Source organism: Capsicum annuum, chromosome 9, assembly GCF_002878395.1.
Source record: "Capsicum annuum cultivar UCD-10X-F1 chromosome 9, UCD10Xv1.1, whole genome shotgun sequence".
NCBI classification, from domain to species: Eukaryota; Viridiplantae; Streptophyta; class Magnoliopsida; order Solanales; family Solanaceae; genus Capsicum; species Capsicum annuum.
Window position 1 is genome coordinate 172258521 of NC_061119.1, and position 17772 is coordinate 172276292.

Genomic DNA, 17772 nt, shown 5'->3' on the forward strand with positions numbered 1-17772 from the left:
TCTGAATTTAACATACAAAGGGAACTAGGTAGCATCTTACACTCAGATAGCACAGAGTAAATATCACCAACTACTACCTATTCAGTTCATCCAATTTTTAGTAATTGGTTATTATGTCCCTAACACTAATGCCATAACAAGATCCACTAAGTTGACACATATATACATCATCACAGCTCTAAATCATAACATTTTGGTGGGTTATCAAAAATCAAGAAAAAATATTACTACTACCCTTAATACTTAAAAACTCATAATAACACAAAAACAACAAAACACGAAGAAAAACACAATACGACAAATAATTATAATAGATATGCCGATTCTACAACCATACCATGACCAATAGGAAAAGTAGAAAAATAATAAAAACTCGTGGTTGCAGGGCATGCCCACCACTAACTAAAGACTGTGCACTGTCCTTAATGCTCTAACACAAAACAAAACAAAACCTAGGGAAGTGATAACATTTCTAGGATTTACTAAGCGATCAATTCAAGATCCTCCCCAGATGGGGGCATGAAAACTGGTGGAGGCAGTGGTAGTTGCAGTAAACTACTGGATAATGCATCAACTGCTATAGAGTCATGCGTCTTGTTATCTACGAATGTTGTCTGTAAAGAATCATGTCTGGCCTTTGTAAGTGTCTCCTCCTCTATATTAATAGGATCCTGTAAATCATAAAAGCGAACTCTCTTGGTCCTAACTTCTGGGACCTCTTCATCATCCTCCACAAAGATGACAAACTATCTCGATGCATGCAGAGGTAATATCTTGACTATAGGGAATATCATAGAGGAAGAAGCTACGACACGGTTCTCTGCAAGAGAGCATACCTTTTCTCTTAGGATATCAAAATCCTCCCTTATCTAACTCAAATCTTGAACGCCTATCTATTTATATCAGGATGTAATTCATCTCTTTAGCTGTCACTCCATTTATGAAACTTAACATACAGCTCCGATAGTGTAGATTTCATAGCAACCTCCCATTTAGCCTTGAGCTACTCAAATCTTCTCTTGATGCCTAATCTCATCTACCCAAAAAGGGTAGTCATCTCGATCTAGACAACCTTCAACTAAGAGGCTGTATCTATGTTGATCTCCACTAGGCTCTGTAAAAAATATCAGGATACAGTAATCATACCTGTCGCAAGAGATTTAGTGGATGGGTAGTAGGCTATGTAGATGAACAAAATGGCTCTAATGTCGAAACTAGGGCTGAAGTAAAAGTAGCCTGTATCTTCTCTACTTGAGTACTCAAATACGGACCATCTTTCTACTCTTCTATCTTAATGTCTATACCAATATCCGCATTATCGATATATGCCTCAGTAGGTTCTGCAAAAACTGATGGCCTCTCATACTTGGCGTGTGGTACTATTGTTCTCTATCTAGATCTCTTAGAAGTGTTTGGACGTGCCAGACCCTTTATGGTCTTCGTCTTCACAATAACGGTCACAGTCACCCTCTCATCAATACCTGGTAACTCAGTCACACCTGCCTCATCGCATTTCCTCTAAATCATACAAGTAAATGGAAGGAAACTCAATATTTTAACTAGCCATCAAGCAGTAAACTAATGCAGCTCCTTCCCACCTTAGTGTGTTATCGTAAGCAGTAGGAAGCAGGGGATAATTAATCACTAACTATAAAAATATAGCCTCTAGTGTCAAAAGGCCTTTCTTGATCATAGTTGGCCCCTCAATCGATAGGGCCTCCTCACCCTATGGTGAAATATAACCAGTTATCCACCTAGCAATCTCAAGCCTCTCAGCTCTGTGCTAAGCATCCCATATAATATAAAAATCTCATGTGATCCTCATCTAGTATTCATACTCTATTATAGATACAGGTGTAATATAATATTAGCCGAACATGACTTTGCGGTTAGTCTCCTCTCTGACATCAACTCTAACCTCTCTAATTAGTGTGTGATCAAGCTATGGTTGTGGTACAAATCTGATCAGGCTTGGGTGATGGCATATGAGGAGGACTACAGTGTATCTATAATATGCATAAAACTCCCGTACCATAGTTAGGATGTAAGAACCGTGTTTCCTAGTCAACCACCAGGGTTTTATACCTATTAAATATTGACTAAAGTTGTGGTAACTGTTCTAGCGTTGATAAGTTAATCAGACTCTCCTCATAGATACGCCATGTAGGCCTTTCTAGCTCTCAAACACAACTGTCAATATCATATATATCAGATATCCCATTTATACAGCACCTCAGATGTCCCTCCTCTGGAGGTGCATCTGGGAAAAACGTGGGTTCCTGCTCTGGCTGTACATTATGGGAAGATAATGTTGTACCCTCCACAAACTGGGGTACAGCTGATGACTGCTCCTGCTCAACCTCCACAAAAAAATCTTGGGACCCCTCCTAAGACTGGGGGTCCGAAGCATCAACATGTAGAGTAGGCTTAGACTCTGCCTTATCATCATCATTATCGGGTCGAGGAGTACGTTATGATGATATCTTCATGGACTTCATCCTCGGCTGGGCTGTAGAAGAATGAGCATCTTTGCAAGTTGTCCTTGTGTGAATCTATGTGTAACTGCAATTACAACATAATTATAATGCAGTCTCAGATACTCCTCTGCCAAATTACTAAGCTCAGGAGACTCTGCCTGTCTCCTCGAAGTACCAGTTGCTTTGTTCTTTACTTCCTTAGGTGCTATCTATACGTAATAAATAAATATTAGTTTTCAGAAAAACCGAAACAAGGGCCTAGTCCTATGGCCATATCAAACCCTATAAGGATCGGAGATAGCCCCATTAACCCCACCTAACCATCATATCAATCCATAAAAGTTGAATAAACTCCGAACGCATAATAAGATAGCAAAAACAAAACTAACATTCATAACTTAAGAAAGTCTAGCCATTCATTAATTCCAACATTCAACATCTAATCTACCCAAGCTCACATTCATCCACAAATCTCTATAATTCTGAAGTCAATAATATGTCGGGACAAGCCCCCGACAATAGCCAAAACTGAATCCAAAATAACTCTATGACATAAGCTAAGAAGACCGTGAAATGTGTGTGTTCCAAAAAATGGAAGCTCACCACTTCGATGTCGATGCTCAAACTGCCCGAACACCTGATCACTGCATAGAAAGAAAAAAAGATGATTCGGCCCTTTGTTGCATGAGGACACAGAGTCCGAAGATGCTTAGCGGTTGAAGCCCAAGAATATAACTCAAGGGTAAGGATAAACTAATTTCATCACTCAATACCAAGTCAAACCATCATGCGCAACCATATTTATACACGTAGGCATGTAAATATACATAGATAAATCAAGTGTCAAAAGAGATAGGGCCTTAACATGCATTTCAAAATACTTAAACACGAACAATGAAATGAAGGACTCTAACCTTCCATCGCTTAGATTATATCGAGCAAAATGACTCTAGCCTAAAGCCATCTTACTAAGAAAGTGGACTCTAACCACAAGCCCTTTTTAGTAGTCAAGTGGACTATAACCACATGCCATTTCATTAGATAGGTGGAGTCTAACCAAAAGCCATTTGTTTACACAAGTGGACTCTAACAACAATCCATCACACTCATCACCAGCCGACATTCAGACTCTAACTCTTTGTCCATGCATTTGCATAAAACCATTCACATTCGGAGACTCTAACCCATACAACTATTTCAAGTCATCAAGGAAACAATGAAACATCATACATAACCACAATGTCTTCATGAATCATATATCAATAATTCACTTTAATATGTCAACGCATTAGTTTCAAATATTATTCAAGTCAAATTATGGCCATTAATACCTTTATCAAAGCACTCATTAACACTCTTACACCAAGCATTAGTTCAAACACAATTCGATTCTATGTTAGGAACTCTAACCCTTTTTAACCAATCAAACAACCAAGGACATCATTTAACTAAATTACATGGCCAATAAGGCCTTTAAAAGATTATTTAACAATCATTTATACTCATTAATCTATTGTTTCAGTTCAAATCACCATCAATATATGACTCGTTATTTCTAGGGGACATTTTCACAAACACCTTGAGGGCATACAGTTTTCATGGCCAAAACCCAATTGAAAACCATCAATATTAGGGTTACACATGATTTATTTTCTAAACCATAATCAACAAGCACCCACATGTGCAAACCATCACCCAAAACAAGTATAAATAAATGTTTAAACAAGAGTAAATATTACCAATCACTTTACATCAAAACCCTTAACATTTATCTCAAATATAACCATTAATAATTCATAAACAATGCTTAAATAACATGATATTTGAGAAATAATAATATAGGAAGAGTCACAAACCTTATACAAGATGATTCACTGAAGGATTCTTGAGCCTCTTAGCATTTTATCTTTAATATATGAAGAATGAAGGACCAAATGAGGTTATAAGTTTTGGGTTATAAGGGTTTAGGTATGGGAAATGTCAAAAGTGTGCTTAGCTAAAAGCTATAAAATGAACTCCCAGGAAGGTATGACTCCATGTCTAAATTGTACACAAGGGTATGCGTGGTACCCAAAATCATACCCTAGGCCTCACCATGGTCCCCTAAATAGTCTAAGGTATGACTACCTAAGCATGACTCATATCCAAGGGTACGATTGATACCATGCAACCTATACCCAAGTCAGTGTCCACTAGATCATGACCAACACTTCATATGACTAGGTAGTACATGATCCGCACCCTAACATACTAATAGGGAGGGGTTAAATCATATCTTAGACAGTGTATTATGATCATAGATTTGTGTCTATATGAGAAAGGAGCGTAATAGTCATACCAAATCATATGATTTTTATGTTTATTCCATACCCAACCTAAAGCCTCAATTCAGGGGGAAATTTTCTAAGGGTCCAAAGCCTAGGTGTTTCAATTCTCCCCTACGTAGATTATTTGTCCTCAAATGATGTGTAAGTAAAGCACAAGCACATGTTAACATACTATTACACATCAAACTATGTGTTAACCTATTTAGAACATAAAGACACACAAGAAGGATAAAACAGATGCAATGATCATTTATCAATAATCCATTTATTCCATTAACTTTATGACTCTAACCCATTGTCTATACAAAAAATTGCTAAATTTATAATTTAGGGACTCAAACTGATGGTCTAAAAATAATATAAATCAAGTTAAGAATACTGCCACATACCTCGAGCAAGAGTTTTTGAAATGGAAAACAAATGAGGATACTTAGACTTTATGTCCTCTTCCATCTCCCATGTAGCATCCTTGGGCTTTTGGTTCCTCTATAGAACCTTCACCGAAGCCACCTCTTTTATTTGCAACAGGCAAACTTTTCTATCTAAGATCCTCACCAGGACCTCCTCAGAGGACAAAGAGTCTAAAATACCAACATCCTTCAAGGGAATAACCAATGAAGGAACACCCATACATTTTTGGAATATCATCGAATACCGGATCGATGGAGCTCAAACTAAAGGGAAACTCTAACTCATAGGCAATATTACCAACCCTTTTTTAAAACAAATATAGACCAACAAATCGGGGACTTAACTTTCCCTTCTTACCAAACCTTATTACTCCATTCGTGGGTGATACCTACAATAATAACCAATTGCCAACATTAATCCCAAGTCTATATGCACTACGTCAGCATAGGACTTTTTGTGACTTTAAGTATCTCTCAACCTATCATGAATCAGTTTCACCTTTTCCAAGGCTTGATGAATCAAATCAAGGTCAAACAGCTTACCATTACCAACCTTATACCACACTATAGTAAATCAACACCTTTCACCATACAATACCTCAAAAAGAGTCGTACTAATGCTAGAGCAGAAATTATTTTTATAAGTAAACTCAATCAAAGGCAAATGGTCGTACCAACTACCACCATAATAAATCACACAAGCACGTAACATATCCTCCAATGTTTGGATAGTCCTCTCTGCTTGTCCATCCATTTGCGGGTATAAAGCAGTACTAAGGCATACCTTAGTTCTCAAACCTTTTTGAAATGACTTCCAAAAAAGAGATAAAAATTGAGTACAATGATATAGGAGAATAGAAATCAGAGCACCAGGGAACTTCACAATCTCTGCAAGATACAACATCGCATAATCCTCCTCAAAATAACTAGTCCTTACTGGAAAGAAATCAGGGTAATTTATCATTCTATGCACAATAACCCAAAGAGATTCACATTGATTCCGATATTGAGGAAAACTGGTGATAAAATCCATACTAATCACTTCCTACTTCCACTTAGGAAACTCTATCTATTGATACAAACCACCGAGCCTTAAGTGCTCAACTTTAACTTCTTGGCACATAATACACTTAGCCATATGGATACATATATCTCGCTTCATATTATTCCACTAATAAAATTCCCTAAGATCAAGATATATTTTCGTAGAGCCAGGATGAATAGCATATATAAACCCATAAGCCTTGGCCATAGTCCATTCCCTCAACCCATCGACATCAGGAACACATAGACTACCTTGGTACCTCAAGATACGATCACTACCAATCATAAAGTCAACAAGTCTTTTGTTGACCCACATTACTCTTAATCTAGATCAAGTCAGAATCCAACATTTGTTTTTCCTTTACCTCAACCACAAGAGTCGACTGTGACTCCAGATGCTCAAACACACCACTATCCTATGAGTCTGTGAGATGCACTTCAAGACTATCCATTGGGGAATGTCCTTTACTAAGTCCCTCTTATCCTTTCCAACATGATCCAAACTCCCTATGGATAACCTGCTATGAGCATTAACAATAATGTTATCTTTTTCTGGATGGTAGTGCAGACTCATATTTTAGACTTTTAGCAACTCAGGCCATCTCTTTTGTTATAGATTCAACTCCTTTTGAGTGAACACAGACTGTAGGCTCTTATGATCGAAAAATATGCCAATATGGATTGATAGAGATAGTGATGCCAACTATTCAAGGAAAAAATGATGGCTAATAACTCCAAATCATTAGTAGGGTAATTCTTCTCATGAACTTTGAATTGCCTAGAAGCGTAGGACACTACCCTACAATGTTGCATCAACACATAACCAAGACCAATATGAGAAACATGACAATATACTCCAAAACAAACATTTCCCTCGGGCAAGGTTAAAACTAGAGTCAAAGTCAATTTATCCTTCAAACTTTTCAAACTACCCTTACACGCATCTGACCACAAGAACTTTACCTTCTTCTAGGTCAACTTAGTCAATGGGGAAGATATCATAAAAAATTCTCCATAAATATCCTATAGTACCCAGCTAGACCTAAGAAGCTCCAAATATTAGTTGGAGTTGCAAGTCTAGGCCACATCTTAACCATCGAAAGATTTTATGGATCCATCATGATTCATTCACTAGAGATAACATGACCAAGAAAAGTCACAACCTTCAACTAAAACTTACACTTAGAGAAATTTGCATATAAATAATGATCCTTCAAGATTTATAACTTGGCTCGAAGATGATCAACATGATTTGCTACCAAAACCTAATGCACATGACCTATAGACCCTCTCAACAACCATAGAAAAAGAAATTGAAAGACACTCAAGACGAAAACCAAAATGCATAGCCATAAATAGGATAAAATAAGTTAGGGTGGGCCCCAGATTAATTAAATAATACACTTCACAAAAGAAAAGGATCAACATACCCGTAATAATATCTGGAGACACTTCGGGGTCCTGGTGAGTAGAAAATGCATACAAATAATTCTAGTCAGTGCCGATACTAGAAATAGAAGGAGAAGCAGAGGCAGCACCCTTCGGTGCAGGAGCGGATAAAGTAGCAATAAGGTCTCTATTGGCCAAAGAAGCCACTAGAGAGGGGCACTCTCACTATATATGCCTAATTTGAAAATATCTAAAGAATCTATTCCTCCTTTTCTCACATTGAACATGGTGATGCTGACCACAAAATCTATAAGGAGGGTAGGATAGAATCGACTGAGCCCTACTAGTTTGAGATTAGGCAACCTGTGCCCAGAATCTACGACCAAACTGAGATCAACGATTACCCGATGGCCTTAAGTAAGGAGTACTAGCAGAGGATAAAGAACCAAACTCCACCACTTCTTTTTTGGGCACCTACCACCATCTAAACCAATTTACTCTAAAGGTGTAAACCTCTATCTTTGCCTTTCACTAAACTTAACTTATTTTTTTTCTCTTCCTTCACTTGTTTCACATAAACAACCAACCTAGAGATATCTGTATCTTTGATCAACAATGCCGCCTTGCTCTCAAGGACTAACTCATGAGACAATCTTAGGGAAAACATCCTCATCCGAGCAATCATATTCAACACCATCTTCAGAGCATACCTAGACAATTGGTGAAACTTTATGGCCTACTCTTTGACAGACATTTTTCCTATTTTAAGATTAACAAACTCCTCTGCCTTTGTTTTTCTTAACTCTAGAGGAAAAAAGTGGTCTAGAAAAGCATTAGTGAAATCTTCCCACAAGGATGACTCATCAACTTACTTCTTTTCAGTTCTCGCTCCGTATATAATTGGTCTGCCATATCCTTCAACTCATAGGATGAAAATTTCACCCTTTCATATTGGTGGTATGCATGACTCTAAAGATTTTTTCCATCTCATCCAGAATACCTTGAAGATCTTCCTCCACCCTAACACCGATAATGGTCGGAGGACTCAACCTCATAAACTGGCAAAACTTTGTTGCCTCAAAAAATAGAGTAGAAAATAGACCATGCTCAGCATGAGAAGCTACCAATTGAGCAATCATAAGAATCAACTAATGATATTAGAACATTTGACATGTCATCCTATGGAACTAGGGGAGATCTAGAGGTAAACGATGGAACTCCTTGACCATCAGGTATCAAACCATAAGTATAGTGAGTCCTATCAACATCTCCCCTAGTTGGGATAGAAGGGTTTGCAGGAACTTCACACCTTATTGGAGGCATGATCTGAAAGATGACCAAATAAAATAAAAAGGATCCAAGACCTAAAACTCTATAGCTCAAGATAAGACAACAAGAAGTGAAACAATCCTAAATGCCTTTTAGCCTATCTCTTATAATTGTGGCGCGCTACACACCCATGAAAGAGACTCTACTCGACAGAACTTTATGGAAATGCAATTAACCATAAACCTAGGCTTTGATACAAACTTAACATGAACCAAAAATGGGCCTGGTTTTATGGGAATTTCAAACCCAACAAGGATAGGAGATCGCCCCATTATCCCCACCTAAGAATTCATCCACAAGCCTCTTTAATTTTAAAGTCAATGATATGTCAAGCCCCCGATAATAGCAAAAACTAAATTCAAAATGACTCTATGACATAAGCTAAGAAGACCATAAAATATATGCCTTCAAAAATATAGAAGCTCATCACTTCTATGTCAACAGTCGAACCGCCCGAACACCTGATCACTATGCAAAAAGAGAAGAAGATGCTTCTGCCCCTACGTTGCATGGGGACACAATGTCCTTAGATTGTTAACGGTTGAAGAACTAGTATGTAACTCAAGGGTAACGATAAAATAATTTTATTATTCAATACCAAGTCAAAATTTCATAAGCCACCACATTTATACACAAAGGCATGTAAATACATATGGATGCATTATGTCTAAAGATATCAAGGACTTAACATGCATTTCAAAGCACTCAAACATAAACCATGAAGTGGAGGACTCTTACCTTCCACCGCTTAGGTTATATTTAGCAAGAGTACTCTAACCTCAAGCCATCTTATTAAGAAAGTGGACTCTAACCACAAGCCCTTTTTGTTAGTCAAGTGGACTCTAACCATGGGCCATTTTATTAGACATGTACACTCTAACCACAAGCCATTTTTTTATACAAGTGGACTCTAACCATAAGCCATCTTGCTCATCACTAGTTAATATTCGGTCTCTAACACTTTGTCACTAATTTACATCTCACTATTCACATTTGAGGACTCTAACCCATTCAACTATTTTAGGCCATCAAGGCTACAATTCAACATCATACATAACCACAAGGTCTTCATGAATCATGTATCAATCAATCACTTTAATATACCAATTTATTAGTTTCAAATATCATTTAAGTCAGATTGTGGGCTATAATACCTTTATCAAATCACTTATTAGCACTCTTAGACCAAGCTTTAGTTCAAACACAATTCAATTCCATGTTAGGGACTCTAACCCTTTTTAACTAATCTAACCAGCAAGGTCACCATTTAACTCATTACATGGCACACAAGGCCTTTAAAAGATCATTTAAGAATACTTCTTACTCATTAAGCAATTGCTTTAGTTCAAATCACCATCAATATATGACTAGTTATTTCTAGTGGACATTTTCACAAACACCTTGAGGCATTCCTTTATCATGACCAAAGCCAAAGTGAAACCAATAAATATTATGGTTATTCATGGCCCATTTGCTAAACCACAATCAACAAGCACTCATATGTGCAAACCATGACAAAAGCAAGTCTAACCACCAGTTTAAACAAGAGTAAACATTACCCATTACTTTTCATCAAAATCCCAACATTTGTCTTATAAATAACCATTAATGATTCATATATAATGTTTAAATAGCATGATATTTGAGTAATAATAATAGGAGCTATATATGATGATTCACTGAAGGATTCTTGACCCTCTTAGCCTTTGATGAACACTCTTGAAACCCTAGCCTCCAATCATGATGAAGGAGTTTGGAGGGTGTTTTAGGATTTTTTTATTTTATATATATGAAGAATAAAGGTCCAAATAAGGTTATAAGTCAAGGGTTATAAGGTTTTAGGTGTGGGAAATGTGTAAAATATCCTCAGCTAAAAGCTGTAAAATAAAATCCCGAGAGGGTATGATTCCATGTATAAAACGTACCTTAAGATATGAGTGGTACCCTAACTCATAATTTAGGCCTTACATGGACCCCTAAACTATCCAAGTTATGATACACAAGCATGACTCATATCTAAAATTTTCAATTTTACTCTCAACTTACCTTATGGGACTTGTGATCTTAATGGGTTGATCACACTGTCCCCTTACCTAGAAATCAATGAATGTAGCAACGTTTACTATATTCCTTGCAAGGTACAAAAGCTATAAACCTATAAAAACAAAAACAATAAAAACCTAAACACTAAAATATAGAGGGTTGCCTCTGACTCAGCGCTTGATTTAATGTCGTAACATGACGTGGCTATGTTGGTTACTCAAACTTCACTGACAAGACCATGGGTTACCTCTCAAGTAGCACTTGAGTTAACATCACAGCACAACGCCGGTATTTTGACTACTCAAAATTCATCAAGATACCTAAAGAATATCCTCCAGGGTTATCAATACATATAAATCACTGACAAGACCTTTATTTCAATTGGCTACTTCAAGGCTTTCAAATCTTAAATGTTGTCTCCACACCGTTGACATGGAATTTTAGCTCACCCTTCTCCATATCAACCATAGCTTTACCTGAGGCCATGAATGGTCCTAAAAAAATAATGGGTATCTCGGTGTTAACCTCACAGTATAAAATAACAAAGTCAATCAGAAAAATAAATTTGTCCACCCGAACAATCATATCACATGAGATTCCCACAAGTTTATTCACTGTGTAGTCAGCCATTAATAGCCGCATCAAAGTCAATGCTAGAAGGTTCAATCCTAGTTTCTTGAAGACAGCTAGCTACATCAAATTAATGCTCACAATAATGCATGGTATAGTGAATGGCCCTGGGTCACCCTTTTTCTGAGCCTAGGACCTAGTCGTGACTACACTAAAATGGTGCATTCCCTCAATATCTTCAAGAGTTACTCTCTTCTTCCTTATGACTAACTATATCATGAACTTAGCGTATCCATGCATCTGCTTTAATATCTAAAGAAGAGGTATTTTCGAGCTCAACTACTTTAGTATCTTAATAAATTGCTTGAACTTACCTTCTTCTTTCTTCTTCATTATTCGTTGAGGAAAAGATGGGGAGCTCTAGGAATTTATCTTACCTCTAAATCAATGACCAGACCCTTACCTTTATCTTTAGCAACTGAATCTTTATATATTGTAACCTTTGCCGACTCAATAGCATGTGTCTCATTATCAACAACTTTTGTAGCAGGTAGTAGGGGATCAATTATACTGATACCACTCCTAATAGTAATAGCAAGTATATGACTATCATTTATGAATTTTGCATAGTATTGTTAGGAAGGATACCTGGTTGCCACTGGTTTAGAGTTTATAACATCTACCCAAGCTTGTGCTCAAGCTATTTGATAGTAGTGTTAGAAGACTCGACCTTTTAGGTGTATCCTAAAATATCAGCCTTAATTTCCTTAAGGCTAGTCTCATGATTTTCTTGACCCTTCACTAATTTAGCTAGCATCTCTTATATTCTATATTCTGCATTGCATCTACTAGGTATAATGTATCTATTTCCCTTTCTCTATAGTCATCCTTCTTCTTCAAGTCACCTTCTCACTCTCTATTGTAGTCTCTGTACCTATCATAATAGTTTTGACTTTTCTTCCCTTGACCTTATGCTCAGAAACCTGCTATTTGATGATCCAAATAATTAGCTTCCTCTTCCAATTAAGACTTATATGCTTTAGAAGCTGACCCTATACAACTACTACATTCACTTTCTCAGAATTTATTATTGTAAACTGCTTGCTAGCATCCCTTAATCAGTATTTAGCAACACATTTTCTTATGCTATTGTATCATTAACTACTCTCTAGTCATAGGAATCACCTATAGCATTAGTACCAAATCCCTTCTCATCCTTCCAAGATATCCACCTGGGGTCATTGAGTGAGATCTGATCTAACATCTCCAAAATTGTCTCCCAATGTAGTCTCATAAAAGATCCTCAAGAGATGGTGTCTACCATGGCTCTATAGATGATGTTCAAGGATCTATAGAATATCTTCGATAAGATTTTCTCTGAATACTGATGATTGGGCACTAAGTTTAGCTTCTTTTTAAACTTGAACCAAACATCATACATGGAATCTGACTGCAGTTTATTGAAATTATAGGTCTCGCCATTAAGTTGAAACATCCTTGATCAAGGAAATAACCTGGTTATGAATTTCTTGCGCAACTCATTCCAAGTCATGATAGAGCCTCTTGGAAATTTCCCTAACCATAAAGATATTTTTCCTATAATTTAGAAAGGTAAAAGCCTCAGTATAAGTTCTTCCTGATTTACCCATGGATTGGTACATGAGTTATAGATCCCAAGGAAATTTTTAAGGTTCATATTTGCATCATCAGTAGGCAATCCTGAAAATGGACCCTTCAAATTTAGAAGTTGGATCATGGCACTTATGATGTCAAATTTGATGCCTGGGGGAAAATAGGAGGTACTATAGCTCTATTTTCATTTGGCTAAACATATCCCATATCTTTGTCATCATCTTTATATGTATGGAGATACTGATATGTTGGGATAACTTGAACATGGGAACCTCTAGCTCTATCTTGATTCCCATCAAATACTACTCTGTGGTCTACTGTTTGTCTCTGTTCAGCTAGATATGCATTTATAGCTATCCTCTGAACTTCTTCCACTTCTCTCCTTTTAGCTTCAGTTTGACCTAATAGCTCACCTTTCTATCGATCAATAATATTTTTACTCCCTAGGTAGGAGGTACAATATCATGAACCCCTTCAGGATTATCTTCTCTTTTCGGCTCAATCATCCTACTAGGTGTTTATAGGATCCTTTCTTGATTCGTATTCACTAGAAGTAAGGGTTTGCGTCTACTCAATATGCTAGGCATACACCGACGTAAGCCTAACTAAGAACAAAAATAAATACTAAAAACCCAAGAACTATAATTACCTCAATCAACAAATTAACACTATATTTCCCGACAACGATGCAAATTTCTTGATAACGTACAAGAAACGCCTCCTTTTAGATAATTATGCAATCGCTGTCAATATATAGTAACCCAAATAAGTTTTTGGTCGAATACAAAGGGATCACATGGTTTGATAGATCTCAGTAGTAACATTCTATGGGCAAAACAAGAAAGTAAATGAGAGGATTTATGTGTTGTCATCTCAAACAAAGAACAATATCAACTTTGTTTAAAATTATTCTTGAGTGAACACTAGGATTGTATTCCCCTTGGCATCTGAACTCTTTAGGTTGATGTGCATTGTCAAACCAAGTCAATACCTTGTATGTAAAACTAATAAGTTATGTACCTCCTACAGTCTTTTGGGCGAGCAGGAGGATTTCTCCCTTTACCAATTGAGTCTCAGAGTGTCGTGTTACTAACCCTTACCCTGTTCCCAATTAACAATCACCTTTTGAGTCTCAAGATATTAGATGAAGGATAGTAGTCATTTGTATTAACCATTATGCTGTAAACCAGCTATTAACTCTCTAAATTACTATTTTCTTTATCTTTTCCTAGTTACTCCCCCTTTGTTAGAGCATGTAGCAATATCTTGACAAGATCATATTGTGTGCACCCATTAATAAATCAATCATATCTAAGATAAAGCAATGCATGCCATCGATATTGGTTTTCATCAGCAATCGTACTTCCCCTACTTCATCAATTTGCCAAGGTTTCCGCAACCCTTGCTATGGGTTTTCGACACTCATGATTATGAAGAAATCAACAACAATTATATTATAGAGAAAAGATGAAATAAAAATGATAAGATAAAATAAAAACAACAACTTTAAACTGAATAATCAATCAAAGTCAATACAATAGAATCCCAAGATCAAAGATGGATCTTCAAATCAAAATATGTTTCTAAGTGTTAAAAGTGTCAACTCTCTATCTCTCATATATCTCTGACTAAAAATTACATAAAATGTATTTATAGTACAATAGAAAAACCTAAAAACTAAGCCCAAACAACGTAGGAGAAAATTAGGTCAGTGGCCACATACTCCCTGAACTTGCAGTCTGGAAGGGCACAGGTACTACCTGCAGCCCAGGCACAGGGCATAGGTAGTGGGTGCAGGTAGCAGGAGAAAAAATCCTGCAATGTTCTATTCTCGATATTTTGACTTTTTGGCACTTGCTTTGTGTACATGTGGTCCATAGGTCCTACTTGGAGCCACATGTTGACTTAGTAGATGCCGGGAGTTAGTTTTTCAACTTTTCTTTGACTCTTGAACATGTATTAATCACGAACAATCTAGAAAACATCCCTTTCATCCATAATCACTCCAAAAGTAACTAAAATTGCCTTTTTCACTATTTTCATAAAATCTAACAAAATCCCCCAGAAAATTATATATTTTTCTCATTTTAAGCATCAAAAGAGTTCTATATTTCTATACTACAACAAGTTCCAAAGATATAGGTACTCAGTAGGCATCATCGATCGACTGAGATAAATAAGCTAAGTCAACGTATGAGAGAAAATTCTAGAATAAGACTCCAATACTATTAATAACTGAAATAATAACATTGAGAAAAACATAACTTCCACAAAAAAACATCTCCCATAAGCTAGTAAGTGCGATTATGTAAATAACCCAACACAACCCTCCATAAACCTTGAGAGTTCAATTAAAGAAAAGAAATAATCAGAATTATACTGATTAGATGTATCTCAAAATCAAAAACCCTACAATATTGTAAACACTAGACTCTAACCGATTTTATGATCGTGGTAAACAATCTCTCCATGTTTGACATGAATCCGAACTCATGTTATCTATTGTTGGACTTGAATTGAAACTCCTATCATGAATAATGCTAAAATTGAACCGGTCTTGGGATTATAAATTACCAGACTTGAACTGAGACTAGTGTCATCTTCAAGTACCAATCTAGAATTATGCATCATATATCTCAACCCATTTTATGTCTCAACCCCTTCAAGCTCTAAATTATAAATTAAAATAACCTAGCACACCTATAAGGTTTACAAGGAATTAATAGTAGTCTTGACCTAAGTTGAGCCAGGGGGCCTACTTCTAATCCTCAAAATCCATTCTAAGGAAAATTATACCCTGAACAAGGTGAAGGTAACTAATTTTACTACTAGATATTAAATAAGCCAAATATTAGTCCTAAGGTATCAATTCTACCTAAAGATGAGTAGCTAAATCAATAATGCCTAATTTACGGTTTCTTAATAAACTAAATAATCCAATTCACGCTAAATGTATCTCCAAGTCATAAATTCCATCCCACATCTAGCACATTATCAGTAATAGACTACAATTCAGTCTAATCTATGAGAAAGATACACCTAGACTACCTAGATGTCAAGAAAAGCTCGATGAAATTTGTTAAATCGATGATTTCTACTTACAATAAGCTTTTGCATGATATCACACTATTAAAATAATAATCTACTGATAAATAGTAGAACAATGGTACCCATATTGGATTTTTATACTTCGGTCCAAAAATTACATAACATTGTATATGGGGGCCGCTCGCAGAATCACACTTTTAAAAAGTTAACATGCCCCTCTATGCTCAATGAACATTTACCCAAAAGAATGGGTAAAATTGAGATGAAATGTTGCTAAAATAAAATGAATAATATTCTAGGTACTTTGGAGATAAATATAGAAATTAACCATGAATTTAATGGAAATATACCAAGATTTTGATGAATAAATGACTAATTTGAGCTCACCAACACCCCAAAATATCCTAATAGTTTTCCCCCAATTTCTCACTCTCTGGGTTTTCACATTTGAGACTTGTAAGAAAATAGACGAAAAATTGGGCTAATGGGGCATTTAATGGCTGTAACGCCCCGCATTTTGGTATAGAATAAAAACCATGATTTCGATGCGTTGCTAATTCTGAAGCCCTAACATTCTATGCCAATATGGCATGTTAATTATTGTATAGCATGTGAATCCTTTCAAGCTTGAATTTAGACCATAGAGGTCCTTCAACTCAAGGAAGAGTTGAAATAATTTTGGTCAACTAAGTTTTAGTGGACGTTGTAAAGTGTGTCAGCTTCCATCGACCATAATTCTCGATATAAGTCAAATTAGGAAGCCTACTATGTGTCAAATGATAGATATTCGAGTTAGATTCCCAACGATACCAATTTGGCTAAAATCCAACACCCGAGCAAGAAGTTATGACCTTTCAAAATGATAAGCGATGCCTAACCAATCGCCCATGGCCACTGGAAAGCATAGGCGATAGCCTAGGCGGAGCCTATATGAACATAGGCGATAGCCTAGGCGGAGCCTATGTGAACATAGGGGGTAGCCTAGGCGGTGCCTATGTGAAGATAGGAGATGGGATGGGCGGCGCCTATGTAAGGAATTCTACAAATTTAAACACTCCGTGTTGAGGACAAAGTGGTCCTTTTCCACCCTTACTTAGCCCTAAAACACGAGATTTAGTTCCAAGGACCCCAAAATTCATATTCTTTCATCTAAAGTGCTCAAGATTCTCCTTAGGGTTTCACAATAAAAACCCAAATAGTTCAAGATTTGACCGTAGGTTTTCAATGATAATTACATATTTGGAATCACCAATCCAGAAGCTTCAAGAAAAATCTATTATCTTTGGAAATAGAGGTACGTAGGGTTATCCAAAAATCTCATGGGTGTAGTTTTTATGAACATGCATGCTTTTAAATGGAGGTTTTCAATCAAATGCTAATATCTTGCTTTCAATATGATTTCGAAGTCATTTTCTTTATGCCTTGGGAATTGTTTGCCTATATACTTCAATGGTTGAAACCATGCATATGTGATTTGAGATTTTCCATGGAAGTTTGATAAAT